This window comes from Mauremys reevesii, linkage group 9 (genome assembly GCF_016161935.1).
Source record: "Mauremys reevesii isolate NIE-2019 linkage group 9, ASM1616193v1, whole genome shotgun sequence".
Lineage (NCBI taxonomy): Eukaryota > Metazoa > Chordata > Testudines > Geoemydidae > Mauremys > Mauremys reevesii.
Genome location: NC_052631.1, coordinates 99,385,498 through 99,406,996, shown reverse-complemented (window position 1 = coordinate 99,406,996; position 21,499 = coordinate 99,385,498). Strand labels below are relative to the sequence as shown.

At 44.0% G+C, this 21,499-nt stretch overlaps 1 protein-coding gene across 2 annotated transcripts in view; it reads right to left on the bottom strand.

Moving 5' to 3' along the window:
• GPC3 (glypican 3) overlaps positions 1-21,499 on the bottom strand; it is a 257,485-nt gene that overhangs the window by 55,172 nt on the left and 180,814 nt on the right. The gene's annotated exons all lie outside the window — the stretch shown is intronic.

Here is a 21,499-nt window from a genome sequence, read left to right as displayed (position 1 = left end):
GGGCTCAAAGGGACATCTATAAGTCACATCCAGTGCCCTGCGCTGAGGCAGGAACAAGTAAACCTAGACCAGCCCTGACAGGTGTTTGTTCACCCTGTTCTTAAAAACCTCAAGTGATGGGGATTCCTTAGGGTACGTCTACACTACCCGCCAGATTGGCGGGTAGCGATCCATCTATCGGGGATCGATTTATCACGTGTAGTGTAGACGCAATAAATCGATCCCCGATCGATCTCCTGTCGACTGCTGAACTCCGGCTCGGTGAGAGGCGGAAGCAAAGTCAATGGGGGAGCGGCGGCGGCCGTCGATCCCACGCCGTGAGGACGTGAAGTAAGTGATTCTAAGTCGACCTAAGATACGTCGACTTCAGCTACACTATTCTCGTAGCCAAAGTTGTGTATCTTAGATCAATCCCCTGCTCTCTTCCCTCAGTGTAGACCAGGCCTTAGAGTCAGAAAGTTTTTCCTAACATCTAACCTGAATCTCCCTTGCTGCAGATTAAGCCCATTGTTTCTTGTCCCGTCTTCAGTGGGAATAGAGAACAATTGATTCCTGAGCCCTTTATAACAGCCCCTAATATATTTAAAGGCTGTTATCAGATCCCCCTCCGTCTCCTTTTCTCAAGCGTAGCCAGCCCCAGTTATTTTAACCTTCCCTCACAGGTCAGGTTTTCTAAACCTTTTATCATTTCTGTTGCTGTCGCCTAGACTCTCTCCAATTTGTCCACATCCTTCCTCAAGTGTGGTACCCAGAACTGGACACTCCAGCTGAGGCCTCATCCGTGCTGAGCAGCGTGGGACAACTACCTCCTGTGTCCTAATACAACACTCCTGTTAATACACCCCAGAATGATACTGCATTAGCCTTTTTCGCAATGACATTGCCCTGTTGACACCTATTTAATTTGTGATCCACGATAGGCTCCGGATCCATTTCAGCAGTACTACTGCCTCGCCAGTAATTCTCCATTTTGTAGTTATGCATTTGATTTTTCCTTCCTATGTGTAGTACTTTGCACTTCTCTTCACTGAATTTCATTGTGTCGATTTCAGACAGTTCTCCAATTTGTCAAGGTCATTTTGAATTCTAATCCTGTCCTCCAAAGTGCGTGCCACTCTTGGCGTTTGCTGTCATTGACACATTTTATAAGCATACTATAGTCACACACACACACACACACACACACACACACACACACACACACACACAACTAACAAATGGGACCCATCCGCAGCTGGTGAAAATCAACACAGCTCTATTACATTCAAAGGACCAATGCCAGTTTGCATCAGCTGAAAACATGTCCCACTTGTATCTTTCCCAGGAGGGGACAGGACACACATGAAGAAAATAATCCAGTAGCTTTAAAGTGTGAACCTCTAAGGTCAACATGGTTGAGAATGTTGGCCCACCTCAATTCGGATGCCATCCCAAAGAGGAGATTTAAATATAAACAACCCTGTTTATGGCAATGTTCATAATGTGGCTTGTTTTGTGGATCTGATGGAGGTTTAAAAAACTCAAGCCAATTCTGAACCGTTGATACGGTAACTTACTGTAAGGCAGGCGGTTCTCAAACTTCACTGCATCGCAACCTCCTTCTGACAACAAAAACTACACGACCCCAGGAGGGGGCACCAAAGACTGAGCCCGCCCAAGCCCCACCACCCTGGATGTGGGGGGCAAAGCCGAAGCTCAAGGGCTTCAGTCCCAGGTAGGGGGCCTGTAACCTGAGCCCTGCCGCCCTGGGCGGAGGGGCTTGGGATTCAGCCCTGGGCGGAGGGACTCCAGCTTCAGTCCCAGGTAGGGGGCCTGTAACCTGAGCCCTGCCGCCCTGGGCGGAGGGGCTTGGGATTCAGCCCCGGGCGGAGGGACTCCAGCTTCAGTCCCAGGCCCCAGCAGGTGTAACGCCAACCCTGGCGACCCCATTAAAACAGGGTCGCGACAGTTTGAGAACTGTTGTTCTCAGGCATTCCCGTTTATTGTACATTATATACAGGTTTAATCGACAGATAATTCATAACTGCATCGTGACCAGGTTTACAGACAAAAACAGAAGGGGCAAATACACAACCAGAGTAAGGACCCAGCTGGATTTGAACTGGCCACTGGTGAAAAAGTTCTATTGCTCAGCGTTCTTAATGTGTGCTTTATACAGAACCTTCCACCCTACTAACCACCCACCCAAGACACTCTGTCCTGGCTGTTTTCTCTTCTAAATATAAGCACAGCAACAGTCACGACACATTTTTAATCATATCTTTATAGCCCTTAAACAGAAATCTGCATTTCACTCCTTAAACTGTAGCCTAATTTTGCATTCTTATCTTAGACTGAAGATTCGCAGCACTGCACACCACCCACTTCAGTTTACGATAACAAACACTGAAATCATACTTACAAACCCAGATGACAAACCAAAACTGAGCCAGAATTACCCTCCCTTTTAAGCCAAAAACATTCATTGTAACATAATTTTACAAAATAAAATATAAAACAAACTCAGCAGTGAAATGAATTGTTTATTAGGGTGAATACAGATGATTTCTTTCAAACAAACAATTCCCTAAGGAGCCGAGGGAAGTTTGAATTCATATTTGTAGTCTTCTGGTGAACTTATCTGTCCTTTAATTTAGTTTGCATGACTGAAAGAATTTAATAAAAATGTTCCAAGAGTTTTGCTGAAATTCTTAGCATATTTGTAGTAAGCCTTTGGAATATGATCAAAGGCACACTGGAAAAGACTGAGACTGAGCTTGCAGCTAAAATAATATTCAGAATTCTCATGGAAATTTAATAATCAAATTTACACAATTACAGAAAAATGTAATGCAGAAACTGTCCTCGTTTTGGACTCTCACTTCTGCTTCTGATGCTGTCGCTGTGTCTCAAGGAAGGGCATACTAGGGATAAGTCACAGCAGTGGGGTTCAGGAGATCTAAGCACCCAAATGGTCAGTAGCATCCACTAATTTTGGGTGGCTTCTTCTAGGCGACTCAAGGGTACTTTAAATGGATGAAACTAGGATTCCTTTTGCACCTCTCACAAACAAGCCTACACCCACTCACTACTGGAGACATAATGCAATTGGCGGAATTCAGAAAACACTCCTGAAATGCTAAGTCGGGATTTTTCTCTTAAATACCCAGCTTCTGAAAACACTACTTTGATCCAAAAAAACCCAAACAAACTCGTGAGTGGAATCCTGACCTTTAAACCTGCAAGATTTAACAATTTCTGGGGGTATTTAAATCATGGCTGAATCCTGGGAAAGTTGCAGATTTTAATGTGATGCTTTCCCCTTTTCCAGGCTCAGTCTATCATCCAGGAGTATATATGAAACACAGCTGTGGCTGTTCTGCTTACAGAGATCATTATCTGATCACAGGACTGGAGAGAAGCGACCCATTTCAAAAGGGGCAGTTGTTTTTTAAACTCATGTGTTTTGAGCATTGTGGCCTGATCATATACAAGCATGTAACAAAAAGAACCAATCCTTCCACCCCCACCCCCACCCCGACTAGTCCTAGAAATAACAAGAACCAAATTTAGTTCTTTTATTCACAAGTACCAGTTAGCATTATATAGTCCCTCAGCTCCAGCCAGAGGAGTGGGGGATACCCTTCACTCCATTCCTTTTCCATTCACTGGCTCCACTCAGATCATCCCCCCTGCAGATGGAGGCCCCAATCCTGCAAGTGACTACACCTGGGAAGAATTCTGCACCCATGCGGGGCCCCATCGACGGCATTTTGTGCTGATGCGGCGCAATGTACGTAATGCAGCAGGACTTATTAAACCAGAGACGTTGCTCAGTCTCGCTGGCAGCAAATTATCGATTCTGTTAAACTCAACGTCCATTGCCAGCATGCGCTAAACAAAAAAGCAGGGGGTTGGTCATTATAAAGAAAACAACAAGGAGCTCATTTTTGTTGGGAGAGGTCTGAATTGTGCTTGACTTGGGGGAGTCTGACTTTGCTACACCTTGGCAGTATATACGAGGCAGAGAAGAAAGCTGTTCCTAATTGTACTCCTAGTTCAAACTCAGCACAGTAAGGAGTAATTGCTAATCAAATGTTAATAAAACGGATACAGACTCTGGGTCTGGAAAAGTCATTTTCAGCACTTAGGAAAACAACCAGGAATGTCAGCTGTTTTTTCACCTGCTCTAAAAGGAAATACTTGGCTGTTACCCACGACACCCGCCTTTAGCCCACTGTACAGAAATCTGCTAGCAATCTCCAGGTTTGAATTACACACAGACAGTTAAAGAAAAGCATCTTTCTGCTAAGCTAGAGATCACTGCTTCACTTGCCACTGATTTCTCAAAATCCAAGGTTTATCTCCCTGCATGCCCAAATGGTATCATGAAATGGCATATCACACAAATGGAAATTTTTCCCTGAAGGAATTTCACATTTCAATAGACTCCAGTCACAATAACAAGATTCCCCTATAAATACCCTCCACAAAGCATTATACTCTGCCCAGTAGCAGTTTAGTATTTACGTTGTGGTCCTTAGACAAAAGTAATTGTAAGAAGTAATTTTAGCTGCCCTCATCCCAAAAGAAAAACACTGGCTAACGAGGCCTTCACTAATGAACCAGCAGAAGTTTTCATTCAGGGTTTGGTGGTCTCTTCCACAATACCAGTTTGTTCTTTGATGAATGCTTAGCAATGAGTCTCTGTATACGATTTCACCGGTTAACAGAACACCCTTTTTTAATGTTTGCATTCTCAGATGAAAAACAGACTCTCGGTGAATCACGACCTGTAGCATCTTTGCCATCCACTTGCGTTCCTTGGAGTAGGAACATGATACCTGCCAGGCTGGCACAAAGCAGTGACACATTTCATCCAGTACCTGGTCTCATACCAGATGTTTCAGAGTAAGTACAAGAAACCTCACATTGGACTATTACAGAATAACCTGCCCCTACCCAGAGCTTCTTTTTAACACCTTCAATTAGAGGTTGGCTTATACCCTGAAGCACAAAGGTTTATAGCCCATATAACAGTGGCTGTTCCCGTTACATGTATTGATGGAGAATCTTTTCTCAAATCTTACTGACTGCTTGGCCTCAGTGCTATCCAGTGGCAATGAGTTGCATGGGGTAATGATGTGTTTAGGGGGGAGGGATAGCTCAGTGGTTTGAGCATTGGTCTGCTAAACCCAGGGTTGTGAGCTCCATCCTTGAGGGGGGCCATTTAGGAATCAGGGGGAATTGTCAGGGATAGTACTTGGCCCTGCTGGGAAGGCAGGGGACTGGACTCAATGACCTTGCAAGGTCTCTTCCAGCTCTATGAGATAGGTATAGCTCCATATTAAATGTGTTCTGTAAAAACAAGTATTTTCTCATGTCAGTTTTAAATTTGTCTTTCAGTTTCTTTGACTGACCCATTGTTCTTCTATTATAAAACAGAGTAAGTAGAAGTGGCCAATTTAGCCTTTTTATACCATGCATTATTTCACCCCCCTCCTAAACATCCCATTCTTCTTCAACCTTTCTTCCAACGCAAGCTCACCCCTGTATATCCAGCGCCTGTGTCTCAAACTCCCTTTATTTGAGACAAGGTCATTGGTCCAATTCCATACCCCACACAAACCAGCCTGGGCTCTGCTCTCTGCTGCTAGCCCAGCAGGAGAGGCATGCGAGGGTGAGGTGCTACTGTTGTAATGGTTGTATTTCTTTGTCATCTCCCCACGCCGTGGGGCAGGGTAACCACCGACCGCTGATAAACTGATTTTTCTGGCCTCTCCTGATAGCATGAAGATGCCAATAATGGTGTTGATTTACGGGCCAAATGGATACATGGTTTTTATGAGTCCTTGGCTTAATTTGAGCTTAGCTCTTGAAACTGACGACATCCCCCCAGGTCAAGGAAAATGGATTCAGATCCCTACCCACATACTAATTAAATCCGGTCCGTATTGGTTAAAGCAACAAAGAATCCTGTGGCACCTTATAGACTAACAGAAAGCCCTTGCAGCATGAGCTTTCGTGGGTGAATACCCACTTCTTCGGACTTGCATCCGAAGAAGTGGGTATTCACCCACGAAAGCTCATGCTGCAAAACGTCTGTTAGTCTATAAGGTGCCACAGGATTCTTTGTTGCTTTTACAGATCCAGACTAACACGGCTACCCCTCTGATACTTGACTCCGTATTGGTTGTTTAAATCGATCTCAGCAGGAGGAGGAGCTGACAAGCCATTCTCAATTCCTCCTGGATGAAATCCAGTGTCTCTCACCAGCAAGTGATGGAGGGGACTGAACATGATTACTGCTCTCCGAGGAAGCGATGGTTAGTTAACTTTTACTGGCACCTTTACAAACAGGATGATTTAATCCTGGCTGCCCTTGCACTCAGATAGGTGTTACTTCCCCAGCACATACACACAGTGATACATCATGGGGCACAGGAGAAAAATAGATTACCTGGGATTTACGACCAGCTCATTCGCTTTCTCTTGGCCATTATTCCGAATCACCAGTCCCTTGCCATCTCTCTTCCCACGTCTGTGAATAAAGTCTATTTATGGTTTGGTTTGGGGTTAAGATAGGAAGGAAGAAGAGAACATTAAGGGTAAGGAAATAGGCCATATGGCCCGACCAGGCCTGCTACAAAACCAGGAAGTAAAAATCTATTCATGACTCATCATCTGGACCTCAGCTCTAGTCCAAGGTGTTAGCTGCAGCAGTAACCTCTCCCCCTATGAACAGTTCAATGCTCTCGCTCGCTCTCTCATTTATTTCTCCTACAGTATTTGATTTTATTGCTCCATTTGGCACTTTGTTCCATCTCGTGTCTGCCTCATTTATGTACGTGTCTCCTCCTCCTTACCTGGAGCCTGACCCTGATTCAAAGCCCACAGAACTCAATGGCAAGACCTACCACCGATTTTAATGGGCTTTGGATCAGGCCCTACATGTGTTTTTCCTCTTCAAATGAGCTAGTAATGCAAGCCGCTTATCAGAACCACACTGGTGCCTTAATGTAGTCCAGTCCCTTGCATACAAGGCAGGACTAAGTCAACTCTTTAAGGCACGGACTTGTCATTTGTTACATACTTGGACAGCTCCCAGCACAGTGGGGCTCAGCCTGGTTGTGGCCTGCTGGTATTACTGCAATATAAGTGTTAACTAATAATAGCTCCTACTAACAGGTGCATGCACGCCTTACCCGATCGGATCTGTACCAGCGATCCTAAACTTCTGCTCTCTCCAATGCTCCCCAGTCTCACCACTAGGAACGCCACAACCCAATCTCCCTTCTGTTCCACTGGCAATTCTCTTCCCCAAAACAAGGGCTTCCATTCTGAGCCTTCTATCTTCCATGCGCATCACTGCCCTGGCTGACAGCCATGCCTCTCTTCTCCAGATCCCTACCCATGCCTCTCTTCTCCAGATCCCTATGTGAGAGGCACTATCCCATGGCAAGGTCAACTTTAAAAGTAGCTCTCCAACTAGTACAGTAGCCGGGTTGCAGGAAGGGGATAAAAAGATTGTATATTATATAAATATATCTGTAACGGGGGTTGGCAACCTACGGCACACGTGCCAAAGGTGAGACACATGCCGATTTTTGATGGCACGTGGGGCGGGCTGAGCCGCTCAGCCCGCCGCCACTCTGGGGTTCCCGCTGCTGGCCCCTTGCCAGCCGGGGTCCCCCCTGTCGCAGCCCCACTCAGCACCCACTGCTGGCCTGGGAGAAGGAACCCCAGGCTGGCAGGGGGCTGAGACCCCAGCTGGCAGGAACCAGTGGTGGAAACCCCAGAGCAGTGGAGGGCTGAGCCACTCAGCCTGCCGCCGCTCTGGGGTCCCCGCCGCAGCCTCACTCACCGTGCACAGGCCCCCTGCCAGACAGAGTCCAAGCCTCCGGCCCTGCTCAGCCCTACCAGCCGCCAGCTCCACTCACCTCAGCTGCCGATCTGGGGTTCCATTTGCTGATCTCCTGCCAGCCGGGGTCTGGATCTCCAGCCTTGCTCAGCCTCCTTCTGGCCTGGAGTCCCCGCAGGCCACCCTGGGCTCTGCTCCTGGCCTTAGATCAGTGCTCTGCAGCCTCCCCGCTGTGGCGCGCTGTCCCCAGCCTGGGACAGGGAGGGTTGCACACCAGGCAAGAGGGGGTGCAGCTCAGCACCCCCATCTTAAAATTGCTTATCTCAGACCACACTGCGTTTGACCTTGAGCCTGCCTTCTATCGCCATTTTTTTCCCCACTGAGAGTTGAAGGGAACATTTGACAAAATGGCATCTCCTTAGAAAGCGAAGCTAGATGGCTGATCATTTCAGCCTGCTTGGACAGACGCATTTGGATTTATTGAAAAGAAGGACCGTGCTATTTGAGCTTTCTGTTATGAAAGTGTTGTTTGTCGCACATCAAGTGTTCAACGACATTTTGAAACGAAGCACGAGAAACCCTTTCTTGACAAAACAGACAAGACTGAATCAATCAAAAAGGCAGTAGCAGCCCATGAGAAGCAAAGCAGTGTTTTTAAAAGCTTACGTGTAAGTAAAAATCAAGCTACAGAAGGAAGTTACAGGACTGCACAGCGCATTGCAAAAAACAGAAAGCCGTTTACAGATGGGGAATATATCAAAGAAGTTTTTCTCAGCAGTTCAGAGATTTTGTTCAATGATTTGCCAAATAAAGATACAATCATATCCAGAATAAAAGAACTGCCCATCTCTGCCTGAACCGTTCAGAGACGCATAAGTGAAATGGCAGAAAACATTAAGGAAAAGCAGACGACTGCATTGAAAGACACAGCAATGTTTAGTGTTGCAGCTGATGAGAGTGTGGATATAAACAACGTTCCACGTTTGGCAGTTGTTGCAAGATATTGTGCTTCCGATGAAATCCAAGAGGAACTTTGTTGCCTAAAACCCCTGCATGGCACAACAAAGGGGGAAGATATACTGGAAAGTTTTGTAAACCATTTTGAAGAACAAGGAGTTGACATCAGAAAAATATTTTGTGTGACAACAGATGGTGCTCCTGCCATGGTCAGAAAACAGAAGGGATTTGTAAAAGTTACTTGAAGATCAAATTGGCCGTCCGACAGTCAAATTTCACTGTATCATCCATCAAGAAAACCTGTGTGCTAAAATTTCTAATTCAGAGCTTAATAATGTGATGAGTACAGTGGTGCGAATTGTGAATTTCCTTATTGCTCGATCTGCTTTGACTCACAGACAATTTCAAGCACTGCTAGAAGAGCTGGACAGTGCTTATAACAACATCCCACTTCATAGCAACATTCGGTGGCTAAGTCATAGCAAGGTCAGGGGGAGGGATAGCTCAGTGGTTTGAGCATTGGCCTGCTAAACCCCGGGTTGTGAGTTCAATCCTTGAAGGGGCCATTTAGGGATCTGAGGCAAAAATCAGTACTTGGTCCTGCTAGTAAAGGCAGGGGGCTGGACTCAATGACCTTTTGTGGTCCCTTCCAGTTCTAGGAGGTAGGTATATCTCCAATTATTTATTTATTATTTAAGGTTTTGGTGTGCTTTGTAAACTGTTTTGATGCAATCAAGGCCTTTTTGTCGGAAAAAGAACAAAACTACCCCGAACTGGATGATGACAGATGGCTGTGTAAGCTCATGTTTCTAACTGATATCACCGCTCACCTAAACGAACTCAACCTCTGTCTCCAAGGTGCAGGGCAAACAGTTCTGGATCTTTATGAAGCCTGGAAAGCATTTGTTGTGAAACAAGCAGTTTTTTCCAGGGATATTCAAACTTCTACTTTCTGCTACTTCCAACTCATAAAAGAGCTCTGGACACGTTGCACTGTCAATGTCGATGAGATTGGAAAGTACATGCAAGAACTGGAATCAGAATTTTCTGAGAGATTTCAAGATTTCCAGCGATTTGGCCCAATGCTTTCTTTTCTAATTAAACTGAAAAGTTCAATGAAAGCGACTTGGATTTGTCTGTATTTCAGTGGATGGGTGTTGAAGATTTCGAAATGCAGCTCATTCAGTTAAAAATCTCAAAATTGTGGACATCAAAGTTTGTGGATCTGCGGAGCGCACTTGAAGCTACTGAGAGAGATCATGGGGCCTCTATTTTGACCTGCTGGACATCCCTGCCAGTGAAATTTAACTGTTTGAAGAAAATTGCGTTTGCAATGCTTTCAGCATTTGGATCCACATACCTGTGTGAACAGGTATTTTCACACATGAAATCTGTCCTCTGTCCCTCTCGGAGCCGGTTAACAACTGATCACTCAGAAGCCTCTGTGTAGCTTAAAGTATCCAAATACATGCCAGACATTGGAAAACCCAGCAAGGAAAAGCAAGGGCAAGGATCACACTAAACTGATAAGATCTGCATTTTAATTTAATTTTGAATAAAGCTTCTGAACATTTTGAAAACCTTGTTTACTTTACATATAATAGTAGTGTGGTTATATATTATAGACTTATAGAGAGACCGTCTTAAAAATGTTTAAATGTATTAGCGACACGTGAAGCCTTAAATTAGAGTGAAGACTCGGCACACCACTGCTGAAAGGTTGCCGACCACTGATCTATAAACAGATCTAGAATTCAGTGAGTGGGTAAAATGTATCCATTTATCTTTCTGATCTGAACTGTAAAGAGGGCTGATGTATAAGCTTGTCTGTTTACTGGACCGGTTCACTCAGTCTTCTTTTGCACCCTAGGGGACTGTTCTTTATAAACAGTTTGTCTCTTTATAGATGCAGTGTTTCAGGTGCAAATGCTAGCACCGGGCTACCTGGATGGATCCACAAATCAGATAGACAGGCATCTAGGCACTAGTATCTGCTCTCACAGTCAGTTGAGGGTGCAATCATTTGTTGACCAAAAAGAAGGCCCTTTTCAAAATCAGGCCCAACAAATACACTCTGTATGCATGGGAGCAGAGCCAAGCCGCTCAGCTAGGAAGCTGAATCGCTCATCATTTTAGCATCCAACTGAAACATCTCAGACTTTTGTTTCTGTTCAGTGCTGGTGACTTTATACCCTTCCGCTGATGCACTAACAAAGGCACTTAAAGAGCAACGCCCTGTACCCAGCCCTAGAGAATTAATCTGCTGATGCACAAGGTTAGTAAAACCTCCTGGGCACACACAGGAGCTGGCCAAGAAGAAATTTATATGAAAAAGTTCCTGCTAATCATCAGATCTCTTGGCTACTTTAAGGAGCATCTTGTATAATCCCCTGGGGCAATTTTATCCCACAGCCAGAGAGATCTCTGTGTTTCACACACAACCTTTTTATACATGTTCTCAGAAAGACCAACCAATAAAAACACAATTAGTCATTTAAATATTGTACAATAACAATAATCCTCAAGGCATGGGCGTAAACAGGCAATAAGTGCTCTTGCAGTTTCAACTCCTTAGCTTGGTCTCAACATTTAATCAACTGCAAAAGCCATTTACTGCTACATACATCACAAAACCGTGGGCACTGGAGCATCATGAATGGCTTTTGCACTTGGTTAAAAGTTGAAACCAAGCTGAAGAGTTTAAAATGCAAAAATAGTTATGGGTAGTATACGCCAATGCCTTAAAGATTTTGTGTGTGTGTGTGTGTGTGTGTGTGTGTGTGTGTGTGTCTGAGAAAGAGAGATACACATGCACACACGGAAAATGTGTAATATAGAAATATACTAAAGCCCAAAGTTACAGTGGACTTACTGAGTAGCCAGTGTATCAGTTATGATTCAAAACACCTGCTTTAATGTAAATACCTGGGATTTCTGCAGGTGTCACAGGAAGAACATGAACACTGTCAATCATTACTAGACACTGAAAAAACTTCCATTCATTCTCTGGTGACAATATGGATTGGCTGGAAACTTAAGTGGCTGATGTCATTCCACCTCAAGCTGTGATCTGATCTGGTCTCACAAACTAACCTGAGTCAGGTCTGATCAGTATGTAGAGAGGATATCTACAAGAGAAACCTCCATGCTCTAGAAAGTGGTGTCTGTTCTTTAATGGGTGTCACACTTTCTCTCCGTCAGTACTGAACCAACACTCAGCATCAGGCTAAGGAACAGAAGGTTTTTGGATGAGATGCTAAACTGAGTTCTCGACCACGTGTGGTCATTAAAGACACCATGACACCTTTTGCAAGAGTGCAGTTGTTGAGTCCTGGCCTCCCTACAATTTCCTGGAAGCTTAAAGTAGATTCATAAATTCTATGGCCAGACGGGACCATTGTGATCATCTAGCCTGACCTCCTGTACAGCACAGGCCATGGGTCTTCCCCAGAATAATTCCTATTTGAACTAGAGCAGATCTTTTAGAAAAACAGTCAATCCTGATTTTACCCTATTCTTCTTCATTTCATCTCCTAAGCTGTGCGTAGCCCTACCATGCATGGTTTAAACCCTAAAGATGGCTGGATTTCTTTAAAGTGAAGTGATTACCGCAAACATACATTGCTAGTAAAGCACTTTCAGATCATTCAAGATGAAAGGCGCCATATAAATGTAAATAATAAATAGCCACAACAAATTAATACCAGGCTGTGTTATTAGACAGAATCCAGAAGGTGGATTCATCTCTTTGACATTCCCTGCTAGCATCTGGAAAGGACATGTGGGTATGTACCAAACAAGGATACATACTAATGTTTCTGGGACAGGAAAGACATGAATTTGCCTCATTCTTTTCCCCAGCTGATCAGAGAATAAATCAGAGGAATGGACACATCACATTCATGAGATTTACAGCTCAATCATTCAAGATTTGTGAATGAACCCTCTAGAGGAGGGAACAGGTCTGGCCTATTCTAGTGTTTCAGTTTGGGATTGTCACACCAGCCACTAGCACAGAAACTATAAATGCTGGAACCTGCCAGATCTAGCGGAAGGTGTGGCAGAAGGCTCTTTTGAAGCAGGAGCTCACTGGTTTTATCCCCAAGGCCACAAGTATGAAGCTAGCTGACAGCTGGGCTGTGTGTGTTTGGGGGGCAGGGGGGGTGGAGGGTTTACAGATCATTATGTACTCTCTCCTTCTCAGATTTGCCAGAAAACCGACCACATTTAAAAATGAAGACATACAGCTCCGTCCTCTAACCCATTCTGTGTTGTAAGCAGCTATTAGCATCAATCTTCCTGTCTCAATGCTCAATTAGGGTTCCCCCCCAACCCCAGAACTTAAGCTATCGCTCGTTTTTGGGGGCTAGCTTTGCAGTGTGACACTCCTAGTTTTGGATTGTCGTTCCCCAGATCCACTCCCCTTCCTCGGTTGTGCCAGAAGCTGGGAATGGGCGATGGGGATGGATCACTTGATGATTACCTGTGCTGTTCATTCCTCCTGGGGCACCTGGCATTGGCCACTGTGGGAAGACAGGGTATTTGGCTAGATGGCCATTGATCTGACCCACGATGGCAGTTTTTATGTTCTTAAATGTGGCAGTCTCCCAGTGAAAGACCCAGATGCAGCAATAGCAAGGATTTAGAAACTTTGCTGGTGAATTCTGTCCAGCCTGCTGAGAAGAGAGCCGACATCCCTGCTTTTTTCCTCACTCTCCCTACCGCAGCTGTCGTGAGGCTGGTTGTTAGAGTAACAGATTGCAATAACTGGCTAATATGCAATCAACTTCATTTAAAAAATATTACTCCTGTTACTGGTTCCTTTTCTTTAAAATGCAAGAAATCAGATTGACTTTCAGGTCAGACAGCAACACAGGCCCACGCTGGGCCATGGGCAGTAACATACAGCCACGCTGTCACGCTCTACACAGAAATATTCCGTCGCCAGAGATGATCAACACTCACACATTTTTACACAATTTAAATTTGGAAAATTTTCAGCAAATCTCCATTTTTAACCAACTCTAGAACTAGCTGAAATTTTGATAATTTTGATTACATTTTCATGTCTACAAAAAGTGGTTAAAACATTTCCACAACATTTGTTTGTGACAGTTTTCCCCAGCCATCTCTAGCCGATACCATTTCTACTGGAAAGTCAAAATTGACCGAAGCAACAGCCTGTTTAGGGACAAAAATACAATGATACCCCCATGCTCAAGGCAGCACCAAATATGGCTGCTTATTGGATCTGGTTTTTCAAGTCAGTATTTATCATTTGAGAGGCCATCCATCGCAGGAACGATCTTCTACAGCATCAATAAGAACTTTCTTCTAAATTATGAGGACTAGACAGAGCAAGAAGCTGTTCGATATGAGGAATTGGGCCCATAGTAACTACCGTAGTCTCCTAATTGGACATCTATGCATCCAATTGTTGGTGGAATTTGTGATTTAACAACAATTCCAAGTTTATTTCCTTCATAACAGGATAAAGTCCAGCTACACTTACAGGATATCTGGTGTTTGTTTTCCAGTGCCATTGTGCATCAGCTGCATGTTTTGATGCAAAGAAAATTAATCCAGTTTAAAAGGTATTTTTTCAAATGATTTCCACTGTATTGTTTCAAGCACACACTCTGCAGGACACACCTGACCCTCTTTGTATGAGCAGCAATTAAGCACTACAGCTGATATTAGAATTGAAAACACAAAAATGGAGTTCTTCACCTTTTCTCATGCTATTATCTAGTTACAGAGCAATATAGATTAGAGGCCATGATAAGGTGAAATGGCTTAACTAGTAATATGTTAACACGTCAAACTTAACAACATGGGGTGAAATCCTGGTCCCATGGAAGTCAATGGCAAAACACTGACTGACTTCCATGAGGCCTGGATTTCTCCCCTGGTGACTACAGCCTGAAACCCTACAAACGCTAGTTTTATTATATCCCAAAACCCAGCCCTTGTTGATTCCCGCTGAGCACACCTGCTTAGTAAAATATTGGTTTTGCCATGAAAAAGAAATAAGATTGATTGATTTGTCATCCACTGAGAAGTCATTGATCCAAATGTTTGATTTGATCCTAGACTACAGGCAAATAATCCTCGCTGAATCAAATGACCCGTGGAAGGGAATGCGTGATTAGCAGGAAGAGGTGCGATGGAGCGTCCACCTCACACAAAGCCTGTTAACCTCCTAGGCTACACCTGAAGGGACTGATGAGGCCTAATAGCTGAAGAAGCCCAGCTAGGGGAGGAGCTGAGCTAGACGTATAAAGACAGGAAGTTGGTGGTAAGACAAGGCTGTGAGGAGGAATGCTGCTGTCACTCCCTAGAGAGGAGGGGAGTTGGCTAGGTGCAAAGAGGAGATCTGGGGGGAAACGAGTAAATCCTGGGGCCCTGCCTTGGACTACAGACTCTGGCAAGAACCCAAGAGGGGGTGAGGAAGCTCCAGTGGTAACTTTGGGATGGGCCAGAAGATAGGGAAGACTGGGAGGAAAAGGCCAAGAGAAACAGCAACACAACTGGCACTTGAGCAGACTGCGGTTGCTAGGCATAGGGTCTCTGGGTTGGTGGGCCCGGATTCTCCTGCTGGCCACCGGGAAAGTGGCACAGAGCGGGAAGAGGATTGGAAGACTGTCTGAGACTGCAGAGAGATCGTTTGGGTGGTGGGCTTGGAAGGGGAGGACTATAGTGACCTGGCCAGAGGGCTGAGTCAGGAAGGGGGAGCAGCCAGAGTACAGAGAGAGAGAAGTGAAAGGGTGAACAACCCAAGGAGGGGGGAGTCAGACCAGTTGAGAGCTAATCCACAGATGAGCCACAAGGAGGCACCCCAGCAGAGAGCGGTTAACCCCGTGACAAGGCGAGATTGAAAATTTGGAGGGAAAATTTGAGATTTTTCTTTTTTGCCTTTAGTTTTTTTTAAAACACAGGGATTGTCCCTTTTCTGGTCCCCTCCCATCCCTTTCTGAAGTTCATTCTGAGGGAAAGTATCGGGGGTAGCCGTGTTAGTCTGTATCCACAAAAACAACAAGGAGTCCGGTGGCACCTTAAAGACACACAGATTTATTTGGACATAAGCTTTCATGGGTAAAAAACAAACTTCTTCAGAGGTGTTCTTGGTAGATGGAACCAAAGAGGATACTTCCTTCACCTATTAAAAACCACCTTTCCATTCTCATTATGTAAAAAACTCTGGGTGTGACAAAGGCTCAAAGTGCTTTGGGGTTTTATGGTAAAATCCAACATGTTTATGTCTTTCCAAAACCCGTGACCAATCTGTGTAGGAAATAAACTATCCATGGCCAGATCCTGCTCTTACTGAAGTCGACTTTAATGATAGCAGGAGTGGTTTCTTCTACCTCTCACTATTATAGGGTTAATTTCACATGTGTACAGAGGGCCAGTGTGAGGAATACACACCACTAAAATCCTGTTTTGTGTGCTAAATAGGATTTACATGGTGCAAAGGACTCAGACCAGTCCTCTGCCCGGGGTGAATTTCACCCTTAGTGAACAGTGTTAGACTGTTCGCTGCACCACGGCATAGTATTACGTTTACCATGGCATTTGTACTGTCCCGTAGACTTAAAATGGGAAATACCTCATATTCCAGAGACCATTTAACTGCTGCAAGCGCTCTATGATTCTATGTGTGTAAGGGAAGACTGTCAGTACAACAGTCAAGAAACCTGTTTCAATAAATTGACTAGAAAGTCAGACAGAGGCAGATTATTCCTTAGCCAATAATAGTTTAAAAAATCAATTCAATTAACTCAAGGCTGATTTAGAAAAAAAACCCACTCTGTGTGACCTACTCTTAGACTGTTCTCACACTAAACCTAATAAAGCCGGGATGTTTATAGACAGAGCCCTGACATGTGGCAATAGTTTGTAAAAGCCAGTGTTATGAAAACGTCCAAGGAAAGAACATTATTTTTGGAATTAAAATGAGATCTAGTCAAACCTAATTTTGTTTTAATTCATGCACATCACATGTCCCCTAATTTAACTGGCCTAGCAGATCTCTTGTAATTGATGCTTGCGTATGCAGTCAGACTCGGTGAGCGAATATTTACAATGGTGCGTTATCGAGAGCCGATGAATGGCTGCTGGGTCACAAAAGGACAACGTAGTTAGCCTTTAAAGACCAGACCTAGACTTGGTGGAGCTACAGATTATTTCATGTAGTAGAAAAGGGAATTAGCTGATACATCCCAAAACACATTTATCATTTAAAAAAATCTTCTGTCATTTTATTTAATAGTCTTAAATATAAATTATTGTGAAGTCTGGTTGCTTTCAACAGCATGTGGTTTTAATATTTTAATTGCTACAAACAGTTTCATAATGCTGCCCAAAAAGGCATACCCAAGTAATTATTTTGTTTATTACATTTCTTGTGAGGATTTGATCAATTATATTCTGTATATGCAGCAGTTTGAGTACTGTAGTACTAATACATTCATTTCAAAACTGGAAAATTAGCCAGCCGAGACTCATTTTGTTATGCGCTGTTAAATACTGTATGTTCACTGATAAATATTGGGTATCATTTTATTTTAAAATCAGGCAATTTACACATTTTGCTAATTATTATGCTATCATATGGTTACCAGATTAAAATGCAATGTTAGCGGGAGATACGGCAATGTCTAATACAATGCATCAGGAGGGGATTTCATCAAATCTGTCTCTAGCTTTCCAAAGTGCAAAACTCATTTCTAAAAGACTTGTGAAATCCTCAGGATTTCCCATAACACATTTAGACGCCCACTTGAAACCATCTATTGACATTATCCAGGAAAGTCATTTTTACAACAGCCTCACTGCTCCCTCTTAAATATCACCGTCGGCGTGTGCACTGCCACAGGTAACATCAGGCACCTGCCACCCACATTGATGATTGCCAGAATGCTGTGATGACTTTACATGGAAGAGCTACAGTCACTGCAGGAAATGATAGTCTCTCTAAGTCCACCTCACCCTTTCCCCCGAGTAGCATCATGGCACCTGCCAGCCCTTGTAAGGAGAGCAGCAATCTCAACACCGTTTGGGCATCATACTTGCTGGCTTTCTATCTGCTAAAGGTGGGGCAGACAGACTGACTTCCTTTGCCTGCAGATGTGCCAATTGCTCAGCAAACGCATGGCTGTCATTACTCTGTGTCCACAGTATATGCCAGGGAAGTATTCCCAACCACTACGTCAGGATGGTCTTGCTTTACCAAGGTGGGGGTTGGAGGGAAGCTAACAACCCCACCTTGGTAGGTCCCTTGGGACTCAGGCATTCCATCAGGGACACTTAGGTGTAAGAGTGTGATACAGTTTCCAGGCCTGTTTTGTTTATATCAGATTCCATAACATCCTAGTCTTGTGCCCACTTTCCAGATGACTCCATGCGAGCATGGCCTCCGTCGCGACCGCTCTCAGCAAGTATGAATACATAATCTTTGTCAATCCAACTACCTTTAAACACACCTGTTGAAGCTTCGATTCCCATTCTGCAAACCCTGTGTGTGCGTTGTGCCACTGGGTGGCCTTTCATCTTTATGGGCCTGATTGTCCCCTTCTAGAATGCTGAGTTTCACTGCCTCTTGCACTTCCAAATTTTGACTCTGATCCTACCTTGAGACTCGAGCAGGGAGCTCCCCCTGCAGAACCCCAGAAGGCCCAATACCTGGACCTGACTGGAGGATCAGGGCCTTAAACTGGACATGAGAAAAAAGACACGAAGGTTTCACCTTGTAAAACAAGCATATTCCTAGAAATCACAGTCTCTTTATATCCTAGGGAATCAATCAAAGTTAATTTCCCAGGGTTTGTGAAAGCCTATTGCCTGGACTGTGATTCCCAAATGGGTTTTTTCAAGAGCTTAGATGGCTGTTATATTTCTGGCTAGAGAATATGCAATATGATAAAAACACAGTCCCTACACAGTGTAATAAATTACAGATCGTTTGATGTGCAAACCAAAGATCTGTCAAGCTACAATATATTTGAAATATTTTAAATGAGTCCTGCACTCCCATGTCTGGAAATTTAAAATATGTTTCCAGGCCTCTCAATTTGCTAATGACATATCTTGCCCACTTATTTTCCTTTTGGGGGTTTTGTTCCAATTTTTACCAAGTATTGGTTCAAAATAATGCTCCTCTTCCTGGAGATAGTCCCACCAGGAAGGTGGCGGGGGGCAGATAAGCTTATGACTGGTCCAGTGGTTAAGATGCTAACCTAGGACTTGGGATGCCTGCATTCAAGTTCCTACTCTGCCAGAGACTCCCTGAGGGTCCCAGCCTCTCTATGCCGCTGTTCCCCAACTGCAAAATGGGAACAGCAGCAGTGCCCCACCTCACAGGGGTGCTCTGAGAAATAAATATTGGGATCAATTAAAACTCACTTCCATGAAAGAGATCCCCGACTTCCCAAATGTGATAACGCTAATGTTTATGTATGAGCCATCCATGCTTCTGGGCACAGAATGAAAGCAACTCAAATCACAACGTGGTCTAAAGGCAAAGGAATCTAAAAAATCCCAGTACCAACATGATGATGATAAGAAACCAGCTCACCCACCAACCCACAATACACAGAGCCACCCACAAATCACACATTAAAAAGAAACACAAAACAGCTTGGCGTGTCAATCTTATTATCAGGAATCATGCTGCAGAAAATGTCACTCACTCCAAAAAGATCTGACCTGAGACGTTAAACTTAAACTGCTGTGTGTTTTATTTTTTAAAGACCATTAAACCAAACCTAATAAATTCAGACAGACCTTTTCATTTCCCCTTCTGTATAGTTTTAACTTGCTGCTTTCCTTCCAACCTCTGGGTATTCCATTCTAGTGTACGAATGAGGTCCACATGATTGCTTGAAAAGCATGCAAGTTCTACAACACAGAATGCAACTTGGGGGTAGGGGAGAGGTGCTTTATTGGCTATGAATGCACGTATTTAGATTCAGATGAAGACTGATTGGTTAATGAGGGACAAAACTATACAATTTATTCACCAAACCTGAACAAGCTCCAGAGAATTCTGAAGCTCTGTCATGCTTTTGGAAAAGTATTCATTTTTATAGCATGAACAGCCTATAATAAATACAGGCTAAAACATCATAAAACATAAATTACATCTATTAGCAACATCCAAGAGTTAAAGAAAATGTTTTGGAACTCAACTAACTGGAAACAGAGTGTACATATGTCTCTGGGCTCAGAGCTGCATCTCCTCTGATCAAAACAATGGACTGGGAGCCATTTGAAAGATGCTGTTGCTATCTACTGGATCCCTACAGAGACTGCATTTCAGAAACCTGAGCCGAGGAGCTGATAGCTGAAAAGCCGTTCTCATTGCCCCTCTTCTCCAACAGACACTGAAAGCCTGAAGAAACCTCCTTTAAAAGATGCTCTCCAGATGAGCTACTTTTCATCTCTCTTCCAGTTTTGGAGTCCACACCGCATTCTACAACATGACTGTTGACCCAACCAGAATTGCTGCTTTTCACATCTCCTCTTTGGGAGCCCATTGTCAGCGCAGGTGTGAACGAGATAGAGAAACTTTCCTGGCCCAAGGAACTAAGCACAATGGTGAGATTCAATCCCCAAAATCACAAGTCTAAGAACGATCCAAATTTCCTTTTACCAGGATCCGAGCCATTTACCTTGGCTTAATGTATTTGGCATGAATAGCTGGTTCATAAGCAGCTCTCAGGTATTATCTTTTGCTTTCAAAATGTTTTCTTCTGAACTCTTTTCCAGTGACAAATGGCTTTCCCACAAAAGTAAACGTTTTCACAAAGGCCTTTGATTGTTCAAAATGTTCACACTCTGTGTATTTACATGTGTTAAAAAAACGCAGTTGAACTGAAGTGGATGGTGGTAAAGATGCAGACTTTGGTTGCCATCTACTGGCCTGGTTTTAGCACTGGTAAGTGGCTGCCCTGTGACCAGCTCACCGCTGGTCTTTCCACACATCCTTTTTCTCAATTTCTTTTTTTCAGTTTCAAAACTGAAAAATTTGGGAGTTATTTTATTTGATTTGGTTTTTTAAACTCTCTCTATTGTGGCTTTACCACGACACAGTTCAGTTCAATTGACTAATTTACCCTTCGTCTCCTAGTCCATGAATCTTAGCCTCCCCGCAACCTGAACTGACCAGCAAAAGACCTGACTTGACCCAACCTGGCAGCCGGCATTTCCCAACCATTTTATGTCAGCCGTTTCGAGTACACTAATGAGCATGTTTTGTTCAGTGTGGCTTTCTCACTGTGAATTGCGAAATACCACCACCAGCAGCAGCAGGCTGAAACCTGCCTTCTTCCAAGTTTAATAGGGAGCTGATTATGCCTTTTTCTCCTTTTAATAAGCAAGACCTGTTACCCGGTATTGTAAAGTATTGCAAGCTGGCATGCATGAATGTAAAGGAAAACTGGGTCTGTGCAGGAGTTCTGCTACTCTGTGTCAGGGTGTATATGGCTCACCTTCCTATGCAAAACTGCCTGCTACTTACACCCACACAGGAGGTAACAGAGGTGTGTCTTGGGGACGTAAAGCCTCAAGCCAGGGAATGCTAGGAACACAGTTCCCTGGTGTTCACTGGAGCAGAAAAGAAGAGGTCATCAACAAACCAACTCAGCAAGGAACTTCCGACAGAGCAAGGCCAGCATTGAAAGTGTGGTTTTGTTTTAGCCT